The 18814-nt window shown below is 41.9% G+C and overlaps 1 long non-coding RNA gene across 1 annotated transcript in view; it reads right to left on the bottom strand.

The window, feature by feature from the left end:
* The window catches only part of LOC147253702 (uncharacterized), a 76868-nt gene that overhangs the window by 18166 nt on the left and 39888 nt on the right, over window positions 1-18814 (bottom strand). Inside the window, exon 2 of the long non-coding RNA XR_015118581.1 lies at window positions 7621-7668. This is a non-coding gene — a long non-coding RNA (uncharacterized LOC147253702). The remainder of the gene's footprint in view (window positions 1-7620; window positions 7669-18814) is intronic.

Raw genomic sequence — 18814 nt, 5'->3', positions numbered from 1 at the left:
CTCCTGTGTTAATATTATTATTACATGATGCTGATATAACAAAGTCAATGACTGATTTTTTCCTCACAGTTAATTATCATCAAACTCTGACACCAGATGCATGAAAATCAGTGTCAAGGGAAGAGTGATGCAGCCCATATGGAAGATACCCGCAGAACTTGAGTTTGTCATGTGGAGTTCTTTTGATTTTCCATTACAATTATGTGATTAATCCAAAAACCAGACGTGATAAACATGAACTTTGGTTGGACTTGGTGTGACCTTTCACGTGTGAAAAGGCACTTAGATTCCAACCAGCTGGATGCCAATTTACGGACAGTAAAATTCAAAACTCTGACAAAAACAACAAAAATCCCTTGACGTTAAAGTCAAATGGAGGTTCATGACCTGTAATGATTTTTAACTTGAGGGTGCGTGACATGAAAATGTTTGAGAGTTCCCCCCTCCTGCTGTACATACGTCTGATAGCCGAAGAACAGTGGGTGACAGCGTGGCATTTATGTTCATGTGACATTATCAAAATGCTCATATGACAGCACACCAATTATGAATCCTGAGGAGACACCACTGGAAAACATTTTGCTCTTCCACTCTCTCTGACATGACCTTTTACTATGATCCTGCGTTCCTTCGATAGATGTCCCCTCCTGTGCTGCTCTTTTTTTATATATATATATATATATAAATTAGCTTCCTGCTTCCATCCTGAGGTAAATCCCATTAGGTGGATGTTTTGTCATAGAGGCTTGTGAATGTTTGCGCCGCGCTTGTGTTATTTATTGGCGGCTGACAGGGTCATGAATTCTGAGCCAAAGTGAAACTCATATTGTTATCAAAAGCATAAAATTCCTATCACTTTAGGTGTCAGAGCAGAGACAAGAAAATGAAACAGGTACTCATAAAGGACGCAGGTGTCATAAATCAGCCAGAGGGGCTCCAGAAAGAAGACGCTTGATTAAATAAGGAGAATTAGGTATTTTTGCAAAAGTGGCAAATAACATTGATCTATGTTCCTGTCAGGGGTGAGGCTTGATGCCATTGTGTATTGTTTATTTTTCATGTCTATTTATAGTTTATCAGTCTCTCTCCCAATGAGGGTGAGGACAAACCCTGCCTCTCTTGGCTGCCCTACACACCGTTGCAGGAAAACTGGGAAAAGACGTGTGCAGGACCTGAGTTTGCCTCTTCAGCAAATGAAAGACCAATTATATTGTTTAGCCCTGTTTTTTTCCAAGCCATATCTGACATCAACCAATAGGTGTGTTTTTTCCTGCAGCGCCGTATAGCCATAAGAGGCAATTTCAGGTCAGCCAGAGGTGAGACATTTCGCTGTACTTTATAACTGAGTGCAAATAAAAATTTACAGCATTTTAAAAGAAAAATCACTTCCAGCAAATCATTTCTACTGAGTGCTAGGACTCTCTGTGATAAAAAGGAAGCTTTAATAAGAAAATCTAACAAATCTTCAACCACACTATTCTAACACTAACAACCCTTTACTTGTGTAGCTGTAATGTTTGATGGAGGCAGGCGGACCCAGAAGCAGCAGCAGCAGCTGCAGCAGGGTTTGGTCAGAACGTAGGGAGAATTTTAACAGACGCGCTGAGGAAAATAAGGAACTAAAGAGTATAAAACAGCGTCCATGAACAATGAAAGTAATAATAATTCAAATTTAAAAGACTGACATTTCCCCATTTTCTCTCTTTTAGTCTGATTAACTCAGAATTCTTCGTGGTAACTTGTTAGCTTAGCACAAGGTTTGGAGTGATGGTTGGAAAGTGGGAAAAAGTTATTTTTTTCTTTTAAAACTTTTTTTGGAGAGTAATCAATTTATGTCAAGGGTCATAGCGAGAGAGGGCCTGGACCTCCTATTTGGGGAAAGTCATCGAATTGGTGTTTGATAGCTCTTTGTTTGTTTTTTACTGTCAGGGAACATATGAGTACTTCTGACTTTGTACTTAACATTCCCACTTTTTCTCATGCGTGACGAAGAAAAAAGGAAAATCCTCCTTAGTTTCTCATCTCCAATCTTAATACTCCATCATACTTTAGCGTTTTATTTGCTTTAAGCTAAATATATGTGATTGATTCTAGACTCAAGAAGAAGTGATGCAGTGGTAAAAAAAAAAAGAAGTAACCCTGAGTTCAAGACACCTATTTTTGATTACTTGAAATGCAAACTATCCGTTTAGGTGAAATGTCAGTTTAAGTACTTGTTTAAGTACTTGTTTTTTTGGTATATGACCTTTACCATTCATTTTTTAAACCCTTTACTTGTCACATTTATTTTATACCAAATATCAGTACTTTCTACTCTGCTGATAATGTTTATTTTGCATTACTGCACACCTTCTTAATATCAAGACTGATCCCAAACCCAATTAACTGAGTGATAACGAGAAGCATCTGAATCAGCACTAATAATGCACGTAGTTTATCACAAGTACCTTCCTCTACTGAAGTAAACCATGGCGTACTTTTGCCACCTCTTGAAACCGGGATTATCTTGTACGATGATTTGAAATGTCCTTCATGTGTGTTGTGCTTCAAGAAAGGTCAGAAACACATGCCAGCCAGTGTGACTGTTAAAGAATGACTTACTGCATCTCTTGAATAGCAAATGTTGCAAGGCAGCACACAGCTGTTCCAGCTTGCTGTGTCTAAATGTATGATTTCAGTCCCCCACTATGATTTGGAGGTGTCTGCATGGCTGATGGGATCAGTGAACTCTGGAGAGTGGGGTGACGACCTTCCACCTCATCCATCACCCGATGATGGACATGGGAAGCCAGTCCCTGACAGGATGGTGGGGAGGTGGGCGGGGTGCAGGGTACAAATGGGGTTAAGGATAGGACCTGAAGAGGGATCCTGGTTCCTGCAACATGATTGCTGGAAGAAGAAGAGGGGGAGGGAGAAAAGAGTGTCCAGGATTGAGGTCAGAGATGTATGATTGGGGTATTGGAGACTTAGATAGCTTAGTTAAATGTTGTTGTTGTTGTTGGGGACAAAGATGGATTATCTGTTTTTTGTATCTCTTATGTGTGTCAATAACAAAAGTAAACATTTATTTTTCATCCTTACACCAACATCTTTACTGTAAAGCCAATAAAAACACATCTCTTCCTTTGGCACAGTTCTTCAGCTGACATTTTACTCAACCCAATAGAAATGATACATCTGGTAATCAGGAGGAGTTTCACTCCATTGTCCAAATCTTGCTGAGATGTAATGAGTCTCTTAGGGCCACTTGTTCCTTAAACCTGCTGAAATGAGAACCAACGTCATCAATCTTCAGACAGCATCTTCCGTCTGAGAGTGCTCCCCTCTTTTGATTTCATCTTAGGAGCCCAGTGGAAGCTCCTGTTACACATCGGGTGCACGAGAGAGAGAGAGCGAGCGCGAGAGAGAGAGAGAGGGCGAGGTGTGGCTGCACGCTGTGTGGACAATGAGAGCCAAACCTCCAACTGACACGGCCTCTATTGAGTGCAACAACACCATGAAGCCAGGGTGCTCTGCACAAGCACACACTCCCAAATGTTAGTGTCGAAATGGGTTCAGTGACCTTTGACCCCGGCCATCCGTGTGCCTGTCAACATCGTATACCATGGGTTTGTGCATGACTGTGTGATCATATGTTTTCCTCTGTCTGCGCTAAATGCAATCATGTCTAGACGCTTCTTTCTGCTGCTGCATGACTATATTGTGCACCTCATGTAAAAAAGTTGGCTTTTTTAGGAAGTTAACCAAGACTCCTTCCCCTCTGCTGTCAGACAGTAGCTAGACAGTAGTACGCTTGGCATAGTGAAAGCAGGAACAGACCACTCAAACTCATAAATCTGAGTTTTCACTGTTCTGTAATTCTCTGCTTCTCATTTCATTGTCAGTCTTTTGTTCAATGAATATTGCCACACACCCAGTGTTTTTGCTAAAGTAACGAGGAGGCGATCGTGTCGTAAATCCTAAATCAGATTAATGTTATTCTGTAAATAAGGATAGGCTGTTGTTAGAACACAGACAACAAGGATTGACACACATACTGTAGATTATGATCTTCAGATTATTCTGCAGATTTATTCTGTCTTCCGCTCTTCAAAATATTTGTGCAAATGACTGCATATGCTTCCACCGCGTGTATCTTGCAGTGCTATTATTGTAAACACACAAACACGTGTCATGTGTGGTGAAACAACAAACTGCCCTTGCTTGTCTTCTGCAGGCCAGCAGGGTCTCAGTGGGACGGGCAGTTTGTGAAATGACAGGACATGCCAACAAATTGCATCACTTCTGCCTCTGTGGCCGAGGACAATGGGCCACCATATGCCAAAGTGGGGAAATGAATGGAGCTCATTTGTGCTGGCACCCTGAGCCCCTGCTACCAGCCCCCACACACCCGCGACCCTGCTGGGGCCTTCATGGCACCGAGGGCGACACAGACAGACGAGCCCACCCTTTGGCATGCTGCTGTCCAACGCCAGATCCCAGTAGCAAAGACAACGCTAACACATACATTATTGGATTTGTTGTGTAATTTATGGAAACTAATAAAAAAAACTGGAAAACAGTTGTACAGTGTTGAACACTGCAACTGTTGGATTACCAGAGTTTTTAGAAGTTGCACTAAATAATGTGGAAGTGGGTTACGTGTTCTTCATGTAACAGTGGGATTTGGTGCACTTCTTTCATAGAATAAGTAGAACACGTCAGCTTGTATGTAAATGTAGCCTTGTGTGCAATTTAGTGTTTATCTATGTCTTTATTTGTGTGTGTGTGTGCACACGCATGCAGGCACATTTGTGTGTGTGTGTGTGTGTGTGTCGGACTGGGATGATAGCAGATGATTAAGGAGTGGCTGCTCTGTTGACATGAGATACTAATGAGGATGAAATGAGAAGGTCAGGGCTCTTCTCCAGGAGTGGGACAACCCCCCCCCCCACACACACACACACACACACACCCTTCCTCTCTCTCTCTTCCACCACACCATCAGCCACCCCCCCGTACCCCTTTGCTTCCTACCTCTTCAAGATGGACAGCTAATCCTCACCACACCAGCACACACACACGAACATACACAGACACACACTCACACAGATACACTGCGGCGCCTCTGATCAGGTACTCTGCATCTTTATAATAGAGGTAATTAGCAGCTCAACAAGGCTAGCTCAGCATTATGATTAGCACTTCTTCTTGAACACACTCAGATTTGACCAGCCTGGCCTCTGTTGCCAATCCACTCTACACACACACACACACATACACACTAACACACCCACAAAGCTGTTATCACAAAGTTTAATTTACAACAGTATAACTTACTTATTTTAACTTTCTTATAAACCCAAGATTCTAAAAGTACCATTTGGTGCCTCAAGAGGATACGTTGCTTCCTCAGTCCAAACTGATACCGCTGACAGTGACAAGCCACAAGACTCAAAATTTCACCCTTTCAGGCTGATGCTGAAAATGAAAGTTCGGATGTCTTCAAAATATTTTGGCATAAACACAAAAAACTTAACTGAGAGTTACTTTGAAACATAGCGAACAACATTACTGAACAAACCCACAACTCCCCAGAATCGACATTTGCAACTAATGTATTATATTCATTTGAAATTATTAAACAAAGCCATCTTTTCTTCACTACAAGCACATCAAATGTTCTTATGCAAAAATCTGTTACTTGCTACGGGATTTTTTTAACACTAAATGTCTTTGAACGGACAGGAAGCAAAGCTTGATCAACATAAAGACGCCAGGAACAAGGACGTACGAATCATCAAGTTGTGATTCCTGCCTGAAAGACTAAACTGAGGCTGAAAAATCTCTAGTGTGTAAGAACAAATGAGGCCCTTCGTCCTCTGCGCTAAGCTTAAGACAGCAGCTGTATGACATCACAAAAATAAATGACTTGGGGCGTTGGAGGAACATAATGATGGAAAGTCCAGACAAACGTAGGAGCGATGACCATCCAGCGATGTAGCGAGGCGACCTGTGTGAGTGCAGGCCAGCTCTTATTAATGGAGGTGTGAGGGTCTCTATCAGCATAGTGAACTGCTGACCCTGACAAGGGGAAGGAAGTGCTGGGCCAGCTGCACGCCATTTTTCATCTCTGTGGTACACCTCTAAAGAGAAGTAGGGGGTGAGGGAGAGCGGGGGGGGGGGTGCAAAGCAGAGAGTGAAAAAAAGACTGGGGGGGGTGCAATAATAAAAAGAAGTTGGTCCTGTGAAGTGTGGCGAAGTGTTGGATGGAGGCCTCCTAAGCCATGCCCCCCGCCATTTTAAAGACCGTCCACCTCACCTCGTTAATCAAAGGCTGATGCATATCACAGTGACACACACAAACACACACACACACACACACACACACACACACACACACACTCACATAGTATATTTTGTCATTTTTTCCACAGGTGGTTCACAGGAAGATAAGGATCCTCAGGTTGCCACCCAAGAAATGTTAAGAAGATGATGTCATTCTGTGTTTGTGTGAGTGTGTGTGTGTGTATCCAAATATTTGTATGAATGAAAAGGGTCAAAAACCACCCTCCATATCTAGATACGATTTTGCAACACTGTGACTTTCATATTCATGAGACATAATTCTTAGAAAGATAGATTTATTTGACAAATTTTCCAACATTCATTACAAGATAAACACAAAAGCAGATTTTAAAAAAAGAGCATTTACTCAGAAATGATAACCACCAAGGAGGCAATGTTTGGTGGCATTTATCAAATGTGTGTAGGATTACAGAAACCATGTTGTAAATTTTCACCAAAATTGGTGGAGGAGTGTAAAATGAACCAAGGAAGGACGCGTTATATTTTGAGGCAGATTAGCTCTAGCGCCGCCATGCTGCAACAGGAAATGATGTGTTTTTGAACACTTTGATGTGCTTCACCTAGTGGGTCAACCAGATCATCTCTAATGTGATCAGAAACACCGCAAGAAGTTGTTGATCCGTCGCTGTAAAGACTGCGAGTGTAACTGTGTTAACTGGTGAGGCGGCCAATCATCGTGTTACACCATAAAACAGGAAACTGGACTCCACATGGTCAGATCTTTTCCAAATTTCATGTTTCACACAATGACGGCCCTGGTCTGAAGACATTGACACGCTGGATTTAAGTCATAGCACCAACTAGTGGTTACAGGAACTCAGCATTTGATTTACATCAAAATTACAGTATCTTCCTGTGATGAACACGTGTGTTTTCCCTAGCACTCCCTATAGGATACAGGAAGTGCTACTCAAACCACAGCACACAGACTTGTGTGTGGAGGTTTAAAAACCCTCTCATCCCTGCTTTATTCAGGGCTCGAGCACGAGAGCTTCTAGCTACCACCGAGGTCCTCCACTGCACTACGGGAAGGCAGCTTAATCATGCATTATATCAGTCCAGTTATAGAAGCACCGATACGAAACATCTAATAGGCATTATATGCACCACAAGGTATAATAGCTGTGCCAGATTTATGTTTTGAAATAAACAAGCAAATAACTGTAATTTTACACTCAAGTGAATCTGCAACATTTATAATGTGTCTAAACATCCCCAAGCTGATTACCTACCAGCTTTTAATGAAACAGAACTCCTAACAACCGTACTCACATGCAAAAGGGTTCTTTTTTTCAGCGGTGCGCCATGTTCATCTTCCCTCTGTAAGGAAAAAAAAAATGTAGGCAGTTGAATTGATAGAGAACAGGATGAAAGCATTTTCAGTAGCCTGCAAGTTTTGCTGCGTGTGAATAAAATCACATGCGCAACACAAAGATTGACTATTTTTGCATTTTTAAGTGTTTCCAACAAATTGAACATAACAATAATAGGCTAAAACTTGCTGAGTGAGCCATGTTTCAACTCTCGCTTCTATCCGGTTCTATCGTCGCTTGCTTGCTCTATTTTGATCCGAAGCGAGAGAGTGGGAGAGAGAGGGAGAGGAAAAATGAGCCTGCCAGTGCTTAATTGAGCATACAGATTCCTAATGTGTCAGGTGGTGGCCTCACAGATGAGGGATGGCACTTTCTACACACGAATCTTCCTTTGTTTCCTCTTTGAGGCTAATGAAGTCGGCCTTCCACTTGCCACCCCAGGCTGCTGGACTCTCAGACACTAGAGATACTCTCACATCCCCATTCACAAAGTCCAACAGCGAGTCATCACAACCCCCCAACCCCCCACCTCCTGCAGTCGGCTTGAAGACAAGCATTCAATGGCTCACATATACTTATACTATAGACGAGAATGTACACACATAATTTGGGTTATTACCTGGACGTTTGTGAAAGACTCACACTCCGGGCCAATGTTTACAGCATATTCATTATCAAAGCCGCAGACTTGTTTATTTTTACTGTCTCAAAACAGCAAGCATCCATTATCCAAAGATTTTTTTTTTTTTGTCTCTCTTGTTTTTTTTTTTCCTTTATGCCTTTAGGTCACCCACTAATGAGCTTAACACTGAGGAAACATGGAAGCGATTAGACCAGGGTAGGCTGTTTGAACAACAGGGTGATGATATTGTACCATGCATGCATTTATAAGAACAGAAACAGGGTAAGAGAGGAAGTAAGCCACACGGTCTGTCATGTTTCACAGCTCCTACGATATCGGGTGACTTCTCCTGTGTGTGTGTGTGTGTGTGTGTGTGTGTGTGTGTGTGTGTGTGTGTGTGTGTGTGAGAGAGAGAGAGAGACAGAGAGGGAGAGAGAGAGAGAGAGGGACAGAGGGAGAAGGAGAGAGCAACTACCCCTCCTGCTTTAAAAAGGTGGGCCTGAACTTCCTTCTGATCAGCTCCTCTGTCTCTTTGCTGGCGCAGCTCAGGCCAAGTAGTCCTGGTCACCCAAACATGTTCAAGGTGCTCCGTGACCATATGTTTGCTCATTGGGGAGCGGAGCAGGGAAGAGCAGGACTCCATAACCTTCACCCAGGTTGAGCAATGAATACTCCAGGCTCGGCTCACTTGGGTTCATGCCAGGTGAAAACAGTAGTGGAGCATCCCAGCCATGCAAGCAGCATGCGTGTGGGGGTGCCGACACACAGGAGACACAGAGTGGGAAACTTTTTAAGAGAAAACCTAATTAGTTTTTAACTACATGGTCAATGAGTTTGTCCAAAATGGTGTTGAAAGGCTTTTATGGGTGGTAGTATTTCCTAAAACCTGCAGAGGGCCATCACACTGTCCTTCACATGGCATTAAAAACGAGACAAAAAGTTTCAGGGGACAATATGCAACAAATAGAAAGAGTCTCAGCAGATTCTACGGGTATTTTGCTGTCATATAATAGGTTTTGGTTCGGACTCAAGTAGAATTTGTAGAGGGGATGACACTGGAGTTTTTTTCCTCTTTTTTGTGGTGACATCAGATATGCCAATATTTTATAACTGATTCTGGCCGATCAATGATATTTAGCTGTGTGAATATAATTTGTATAAAAAAAAAACAAGTGCGAGAGTCCTCTTGTAGTATATTTACATTTTTTACACATGAAAAAAATGTTTATAACAGAGTGGATAAGAAGAGACAATAGCAAAGCTGGGCAATCTGAATATCAGCAGTAGTGTGGATGCCAGTAAATGAAATCAATAAGAAATACGTGATGAATCTGATAGCATGCCGATATTATCGCGCAATCAAAACATACTGCACAAATTACCCTGTTTATTTCCTTTACATTACAATGCATGACATCCATTTTTTTGTCTCATTATTTGATGTTCATTCTTTATTGAGAAATATCTGGTAAAAGGCTCTTTCCAAGAGCGCTGCAGCAGGAACAAACAGTTCCCTGTTTTAGTTCTCTCGGCTTGCAGACAAAAGTGCACACCGAGGCCCCTTTACATGCATTTGATGCCGTAATGAGAATTATTGTGGTTTGAACATTTTAAAGATCAGAATCAGGGCCAAATGATGATTAAACAAAAGCTGGCATATTCAAAATTCCAGCAAAAAATTTGGGACAATATTTTAAAACTTTTGAATTTAGGTCCATCCTCCAAAAAAATTAAGATAAATACTAATAATAAATCCCAAACATGATTCAAGATGATAATCTTTATCTAAACTTCAAGTTTTACTGTAAAATACCTCTTTTATGGTAGCCTATAAAAGTAAACTGTTATTTTTCCTCCGACAGAGTTTGCTTATAAAAATTTCTTCTAAATATATAATTTTTTTTGTCTGAGTTGATTTACACTAACATCTGAAAATAAGCAGCAGATTAAACCTGTGCTGATAGCTCAGGACATCTGCATCGTTGAGTCAACAAGCGACCCTAATAGGAGGGAAAGGGCTGAGGGAAAATGCCATTACTCTCCAGATAATTTAAACATGTGTTGGCATTTATCTTGGTGGTCCATGTCCGAACACTAATGACAAACTCTGGTTATTAGTGGACTGAACCAGAGCCAAAGGCATGCCCACCCAAAACTTTAATCCGTTAATGTTTCCTTCTCTCTAATTTGGTATCACACACACACACACACACACACACACACACACACACACACACACACACACACACACACACACACACACACACACACACACACAAGATACAATGGACCGAAAACACTAAAAAGGAGTATAAATACAGTGTAGCACACACACATATATCCCTCATTCTCTCTATTGCCCTCCTCAGTCAAACTTTATTTTTGTGGGAAGATTAAATATTTCTGCTTGAAAACCCCCTTTAAACTATGAAATGACAACTGACACCCCTACCCCTGCACACACACTCCACGGTCCCTGATTTTGGATGGATAGATGGTTTGGACGGAGGAAGAAGGGGGGGGGGTGAAATATATAATCTCCTGAAAAGAATGAGGCCCTCTGGGATTTTCTCAAAGTGGCCCCTCTCTGTAGAGAGGCAGAGTGCCGGTGATGTGGGGAGGGATGGAGGGATAGAGGAGGAAGGGAGGGGGCTAAAACATGGCGACTCCACACTGTAACGTGAGCCAGAAGGGGGCCAATCTGTCAAATAATTAGCTGTTGCCCGGCACAAAGGTTTTATTTGCAGGAATTTCATCGAGGCAGGATTGAATAATATGTCTGTGTATTGTGTGGGGTCATGGGAACATCATCTCTTACTGGTGGGCCATAAAAGACGGCTAAATGATAATGAGAAAAGGCCCCGGTAATTCAATTCCTCAAGCGTTGGTTTTCATCTTTCTCCCCCCCCCCCTTCTCCCCCACCACACACACGCTTTCTTTCCCTTTCTCTCTCTCCGCTCGGCTAATTGCAGAACTTCATATTGATGGTGAAGTGGCTTTATTCAGTGTGCAGGAAAACACTTTGGTATGATTCTCACAGTGAAAAAAAGAAAATGTTTACAGCTCATTATGTTTTTCCTCTTTTATTTTTTTTTGTGGAAACTGAATTCAACAGATTAGTGGTAAATTAAGATACTAATACATAACATGACATGAGTTATTTTGCATTCGAAAGAATTAAACTTGTGGGTTTATTTCTCAACAAAAATACAAATGAAACCCAATCCCAAACCTGGTGGCTCAGTTGTCTTTTTGTATGTTGACCTCTGACCTCTGAGAGCAGCCAACTAGGAAGTGGATAGTGTTAAAAGGGATTGATTGGTCTGTGGTCTATAGATGATTGTTTATTTCATTCCATACTGGAGGTTTGACCTATAGTGACCTCTCTGTGGACCAATCTGCTGAAAACCATGACCTGCATCCATTTGCAACAGCGCTAATTAGCTTTGACGGGGCCTCGCTTTGCGTCTGGGCTGTAAAATGAAGCCCTGCAGTGCTCTGATTGAAGAAAGACGCAGCGCGGCTACTCCACCATTTGCCTCGCATTTCCTCCCTCCGAATGTCAAACACATTAAACTTAATGTACCAGCAAATCTTACTCAATTATTTGTATGTTGTTGAGGTGTGCGCACGTGTATGTTTATGTGCTGGTGGCACTAAATGGCGTTCATATGTCAGTGTATGTTCAGCTGTCGGAGCACACTCAAGCATGCTGGTGTTTACATGTGAGAGAGGGGGATGGAGTGGGCGTATGTGGGACGAGGTTACACGTCCTGCAACACGCTGCAGAGGGATGAGGAAAGTTGTTTTTAAGTAAAATAATTGGATTATTGCATCCTGTGATCTCGCTAATTATAATGAAAGCAAGCTTACTATTTTCCAATTATTATTCTATGCCGATTCTGTTCCTCACTAATAAAGAGAAGCACTGATGCAAAACAAAATGCCAGGACTCCATTTCCTGGCTGTGCCTTACAGCTATTCGGAGATGAGGGACCTGCGCACCCTCCAAATATCACCTCCACGCAAGACACCCATAATATAACATATGCAGCCCCCCAAATCACAGAGGATAGGAGTCTATCGTTGCCACGTACAGTACTTTTTTCATCTGCTTTTAAAATCTGAACATATTGAGGGAATATAGAGAGAAGTATTGGCTTTATTCTCTGCTGCATCCTGGTTACTGGGCATTAAATCGACATGAGTCACTAACTCTGCCTCTGACAAATCATTGTATTAAATCTCCTCCCCTCACAGTATCTTCCACTCTCTCCCTGCTCCTCCTCCACACACACATACACACACGCGGACGCATGCACACACACACACACGCACACACACACACACACACGCACACACTCACACACTTGTGCCTCTCTGTATCAGTCACTCATACGTCTCTCTGCCCTGACTGTCAGTCTCCCACCAAATTCCCTGGATCACAGTACATCTGACAGTATTTCATCTTGGATTTGAGGATAAGTGAGAGGATTTCAGTTCAAGCTCGGAGCTTAGCATGAAAATGCCGCTCAGTGTGAAAAGCTAAGGGTTTACACAATGTGGGATCCCCCTCCTCAACCCCCCCCCACCCACCCACCACCACCACCACCACCCTCCAATACCCACCACCACCTCCCTCCGACGCAGCTCCCTCGCCATTCCTCTCCCTCTCTTTCCCTCTCTGCTGTGTTTTGTTGATTTAGCTGTGAGTGGCTGCCTGACACAACATTGGCTAACTCCTCAAGGAGCTAAATACAGCCAACCCCATTGCATAGTTATTCTATCACTGGAATCCGAAGGGGAACACAAAAAAGGATGTATTTTAATTAAGCAAAACCCAGGGGCTTCAGTATTACTATAACCACATGGAGGTGGGGACACTGCGATGAAGAAAAGAAAGAACAGGGATTAGACTGCATGGGGAGAAATTGTAATTTTTCAAATCACCCGCCGCTGAGCCTCCGGCAAACAAAATAATGCTTGTTCTGATGGTTTGATGTGACACTAGGACAGAAGCTTTGTGTAATGATGATGCAGATGTTTTGCGTTTAAATATAATTCTGCTGGAACAGTATCTTCTAGTTTTAAAGATATCAACTACATAATCTCCCAAAGATTTCAGAATATAGTTTGTATAATTGATCCCTTAAATTAAGATCTAATTCGGCATTTCAAAGACGGAATTTTTTTGTCAATAAAATCCCGAGGGTTTTTGGGAAATACAATCAAATTTGTCAATGTCAGCTAAAACTTTTATTCGCCTCAAAAAAAACAAACCAACAACATTCATTACATAAATGAAAATAATAAAATGAATTATCCCATTAACTTGAATATAAACTGATTCCTTTTGCTCTATTGCTAACAAATATTTTGTCCAAAAAAAAAATCAATAAAATGCCATAGGGAGAACTGAGTTAAATACATAGCTGAAATCTCCCCAAAATCCAGTTTTAATAAATTTTTCCAACATTTTTATTTCCAGTGTGATTCAGGTTTGAAGAGCTGCATCTGCCACAGGAGAGTATCGAGAGAAGAACTTGATCCTCAAGTGGGATCTGATGACAAAATAAAAGTGTTCGTCATACAATAGACTTCTTTGAAGTTATTTTTGTACCTCCTCCAATCGCTTTCTGCCGCAGAATACCAAAAATTGGAACTCCCCTGAAGCTTCTGCTTCATGTTTTGTGCTATAAATCACCCCCCCCCCCCATGATCCTTAACAGATAAGCACTATAGAAAATGGATGGATGGATGGATGGATGGATGGATGGATGGATGCTTACTAGTTCTGCTCAAAGCCATTTTAGTCCCTCAGAGGTTTGGGGCCAAAAGTTCCTTCAGTTCCTTAGAATGGAAAACTGAAGGATTTGATGTGGAATTTCTGATTTAGGGCGCCAAGAAAATACAAAACATTCCAGGAGATTTCTTGCTGATTCCAACAATGGGACATACAGTGAAGTGGCTGTTTAAATACCATTGACTCATAGGAGTAATTAAATTAATGCTTTCAAGATTCTGTGGTTTGCGTTATTCAGTGTGCTCCACTGCATATGGTGCATATTTTGCTGCAGCATAATAAACTCTAATAACAGGTGAAGGGCTCGCATAGACCCCCACCCCCACCCGCCCGCCCTGACACATACATTTCTGCAGCATAGGTTAACCCCACAAAAATAAAGAAATAAAGGCATTACATGGAGAACCTGAGGAGAATCTTGAACGCCAGTTGCTGGTAGGAAAGATGGATTGCCTGAATTCTCCACCAATCACCAAACAACACATCGGCTGCAGCATTGATTGATGAAGTATTTAAGTCGTCAATCTCACATCACCTGCTTTTCTTCCCCCCACCCCCCCCACCGCCAACCTGCCCCCACCACCCTCCGAATGGCTGCAGAAACGCTTTAGCTGTGTCTGCAGATCAGAAGAAGCACCTTGACTGATAGAAGGTGTCAAAGATCTTCAGCTTCTTTGATGGAATTCAGTCCCTCATATTAGTCAAATAAGCTCAGAAAGGTTTTGTTACTTAAAGATCAAAGCCGTTTGTGCGCTCCTGTCATTTCTCAAACACATTCTACTTCCTCTGCAACCTCCACCACGTGCAATAGGCCTGTGTGTATATAACTCAGCCCAATATTATTGATTACAAATCATGATTAACAATAATGATATTGATAAAAATGGAACATTAGCCCTCACCTCTGACCTTATTTGCAGACCTTTTTGTACTCTATGATGTATTCAATATCATAATCATGCTTGAGTACACACTCGGTTGCAGAAGAAAAAAAAAATCAATCAGAAAACATCACACCTGCAGACATTGTGTTGACGGAGCATTGGAGAGCAAACAGGCTCTTCTGGAGTTATGGAGGAGCCATTGATCCACCAGTTAACCTATTCTCCTGCATCAGTACAGCAGCCGCCACCCCCCCCCCCCCGCCGCCCCTCCCTCCAGCCCGCCCATCCATTGTTTCCCTCCACTAATATGATACCCCCCGAAGGTTCTCCACAGACCTCATTTCTAATCAATGCATGTGGTTGGTGGGATCATCCTGTCTCTGCAAATTAATGACTTCACTTTTTTCTGTGGTTTCATTCCATCGATTTGTTTTATTAGCCCATTGATCTCCATGCACCTACCCTCACCCCCCTCCTCCATTGCCCTCCACCTCACAAGCTCTGCTTCCTCTTTGCTTATCGATATGAGAGCTGATTTCTAAAAAGAGAAAAAAAAACAAACAAACAAAAAAAAAAACCTTCATTGGCTGGAAACCGATGGACTGCAAAGGGTAGGAAGAGTCATATTTATGATTTTTTTAATAATTATCCCTCAAAATTAGCTCAACAGTCACAGCAAAAAATAATAAAGCAAAGGCCTTTAATCCCCCCAAAAATGCTTTTCATTCCCACATATGAATATCCAGGTTCAAGGAGGCACATTTTTATCCGTTAAATACAAATGTCATGGTCTAAGTCACTTAGACATTCGTCTGGCCAGGCCTCGGTGGTCTTATTAACAGCCATATCTAACTCTCTCCCCTATAATTCCCTTTGAGATCCGAACAAAAGGATAGGAAGTGCTTTACTCCGACAAGTCAGACTTCACTTCACAGGAGGAATTACAGGTTTTCATTTTCTGTCACTGGAGCGTTTTAGTGAGGTGCCCAGCTAGCATAACGACGTTCTTTCTCTCTTGTTTTATGACTCGAAGCAAGCACAGAGGGTTGATTCTGAGTAATTACATATGAAAACACTAACGCCGATGTATATATGAGCAGTTCAAACTCGCTGAGAGACACATAGATATTCTTCTGCTGACAGAAAAACGTAGCTGGAGCCTCATGTGCAACAACGAAGACTTTACACCCACAAGAGGAACCAAAACACATACGAATCCCAAGAGGAAGCAGAATCAAATGTTTGGTTGTTTGACTTAGCTGCACGTACATCAGTGAGTACAGTTTGTCTTCTCACAGCCTGCAGAGTGATTTCTCCTCTGTTACACGTCTGTGTGAGAAAACAGTTTTAATTAATGCTGAGGGCTATAAGATTGCCAGACCCTTCCCTCCTTTTACTTTATCCTTCCTCCCCTTTGTTTTATCAGCTTACTCTGTTTTGTTGTAGCAGTGGCAGTGCCTTCCTCATGATATCCCATGAAATATATATATATATATATATATATATATATATATATATATATTTATGTATAGTTTCTGTGATTTATTTATTCATCTTTTGATATAAACCAAATTTAGGTTTGAAAAATTAAAATATTTCGAAGTAAAAATCCCTGTATTTTCTCCGCCTGTATCTGACTCATCCTGCACTGGGGCGTGTACTAATTTTGTGTCCAATCAAAATGCTTTCTTTGATTTTCATTCCCCGCCCACATTTGTCACATGATTAACTGCAAGCTTCTAAGTCATGATTTGCTTTGTAAAGCATCTCGGTGCAATTAAGTAAAACGTGTTTGTTGCTTTTGTCAAAGCCGTTCTAACTGAGTCTAACCCAGAGTTCTGGGCCACTTCAAGGTTCCTTCGTGAAAAACTTAAGATTTGATGTGGGATATCTGATTTTCATTTCATTTTTGAAAACGCTTTCACTGATTTTATGCCCCTCCCACGCTCTTCACTTGATGCACTTCAGCCCTAAAAGATGTATCTGATAGACTTATGATCTGAAAGATTACTCAACCTCATGAATATCACATTACACTATCACAGTTTGATTCATTTAGTCTGATAACAGCTGGAACGCCCAGAGAAGTAGTTAACGACATCCGTTAGCGCAACGCTAATCAGAAGTAGCTATTTCAGCCAGCTCACGAGTTGGGCGGTGGATTTGTCAATATCCACGATGAGTCCCGCGCCAGCTTCATGACTGAATCAGAAACACCTAAATATACAGAGACAAAGAGTACTCTGAAGTCCCAGGCCTTTAACAAGAGGCCGAGCATGTGCAGAATCCTACATTTAAAATAATACAGCATTTTTAAAATACCAGCTGCTCTCACATAATACATTTACAACGCAGAAGGAACACGTTATCTCTCAAACCCCCTCTGTGATGTGAGGCGAATGCACACACAGACACCTACTGTACTCACTCTGGAGATTAGCCCATTTCTAAGGCAAGATATCAGCAAACGATTAGAGTCCATGTTCAAAGATGAGAGAGAGACTATCAAGCACCCCGACTCCCCCACCAAACTGCGTGTTTATCCAGCTTGTGGGAATTCCTGTTCCTCAGGATGGATCTGGAGTCGTCACGATTGGCGATGTTCCCGTCCCACCCTGCCGGGCTCTTTCATGGAAATCACATATCCCACACAGAAAGACAATTCCTCAGTATCCCTCGACTTAGACTCATGACCTGGCAGAGGAAGATGTGGGCAGTCGCTGTTTTCACAGTCATAAACAGCAGGTTAGTGTATTCATACTGGTGCAAAGATACAGACTGTTTTTCAGTTGGACTCCCCCCTTTTTTGTTGTTGCTCTGAAGCTTTTCAGGCCCATAAATGATTAAACTGTGTTTCTGATGCAGTAAAAACAATGTATCTGAGTGATTTGACAGAATTCAGCACATAAACAGACAGGTAACCCAAGTTTAGGCACCACCACATCCTCAAAACTCTGTCCTGTCTTTACATAAATTCTTTCAGGGCTTCTGGCAGTAGTTTCCTGCTCTTTCATCTGGCTCCCTTGTGGTACAACTATTAGCCCAGACTGTATACCTGCCAGTGTTTGGGAGGCAACTGGCTGTGGACGCTCAGTGCCTGCTCGGGCCCAGGGGCTGCTGGGACCTGGGAACACTGGCACCAAATACCGACGGGTAATTAGACTTTCATTCAAGAATGAATGTGGCAAGCATTAGACACAAGGCTCTTTCCGGTTCAATTCATATCGCCATACTGGCTTCCTTCCTTCCCCTCCTAACAACCATCCTCCGCCATTGCTTCTCCCACTCTGCTCCTATTTTCCATTCTTGGATGATCCCTAATCTGAAGCTAATATCTAGACTTTGGCTTGTTTTTTAAGTAAAAGTTGACAATTTCAGAGAAAGACAAAAAGCTGCCAGTCAAACGGTAGAAAACAATAATATCAAGCCATTTGTGTGATTTTGAAAATGGGAGCCTGTTCGTGGGAAAACAAAGGGACAATTTGGAGACTGGATGATTCCGGCCAACACTCATCACTCCACTAATCCAATTACTCAGCAGCACACATTTTAACAGAAAAAAAAAAATCAAATAAATAAATAAGAAAATAACAGATAAAACTACTAAGCACTCAGAGAGTGCATATACCTCCTCCAAGGCAAACTTTCAGCCCCGGCACTTTGTGCTCGGGTCCTCATAAAAGCACGAAGGACAACTTCCCACACCTAACAGGTGGTTCAGAGAACACACACTTGTCATTATGTTGCTGTATATCATATGAACACAACACAGGGTAACTTATCATAAATCAAATGATGTTTTGTTTTTTTTGTTCTGCGTTATTTCTGTGCGACTCCAGAATA

This window comes from Aulostomus chinensis, chromosome 11 (assembly GCF_037954235.1).
Source record: "Aulostomus chinensis isolate RoL2024-O1b breed Wild chromosome 11, RoL_Achi_v1.0, whole genome shotgun sequence".
NCBI classification, from domain to species: Eukaryota; Metazoa; Chordata; class Actinopteri; order Syngnathiformes; family Aulostomidae; genus Aulostomus; species Aulostomus chinensis.
Note: the sequence above shows the minus strand (reverse complement) of the source record. Positions and strands in the feature narration are given on the sequence as shown.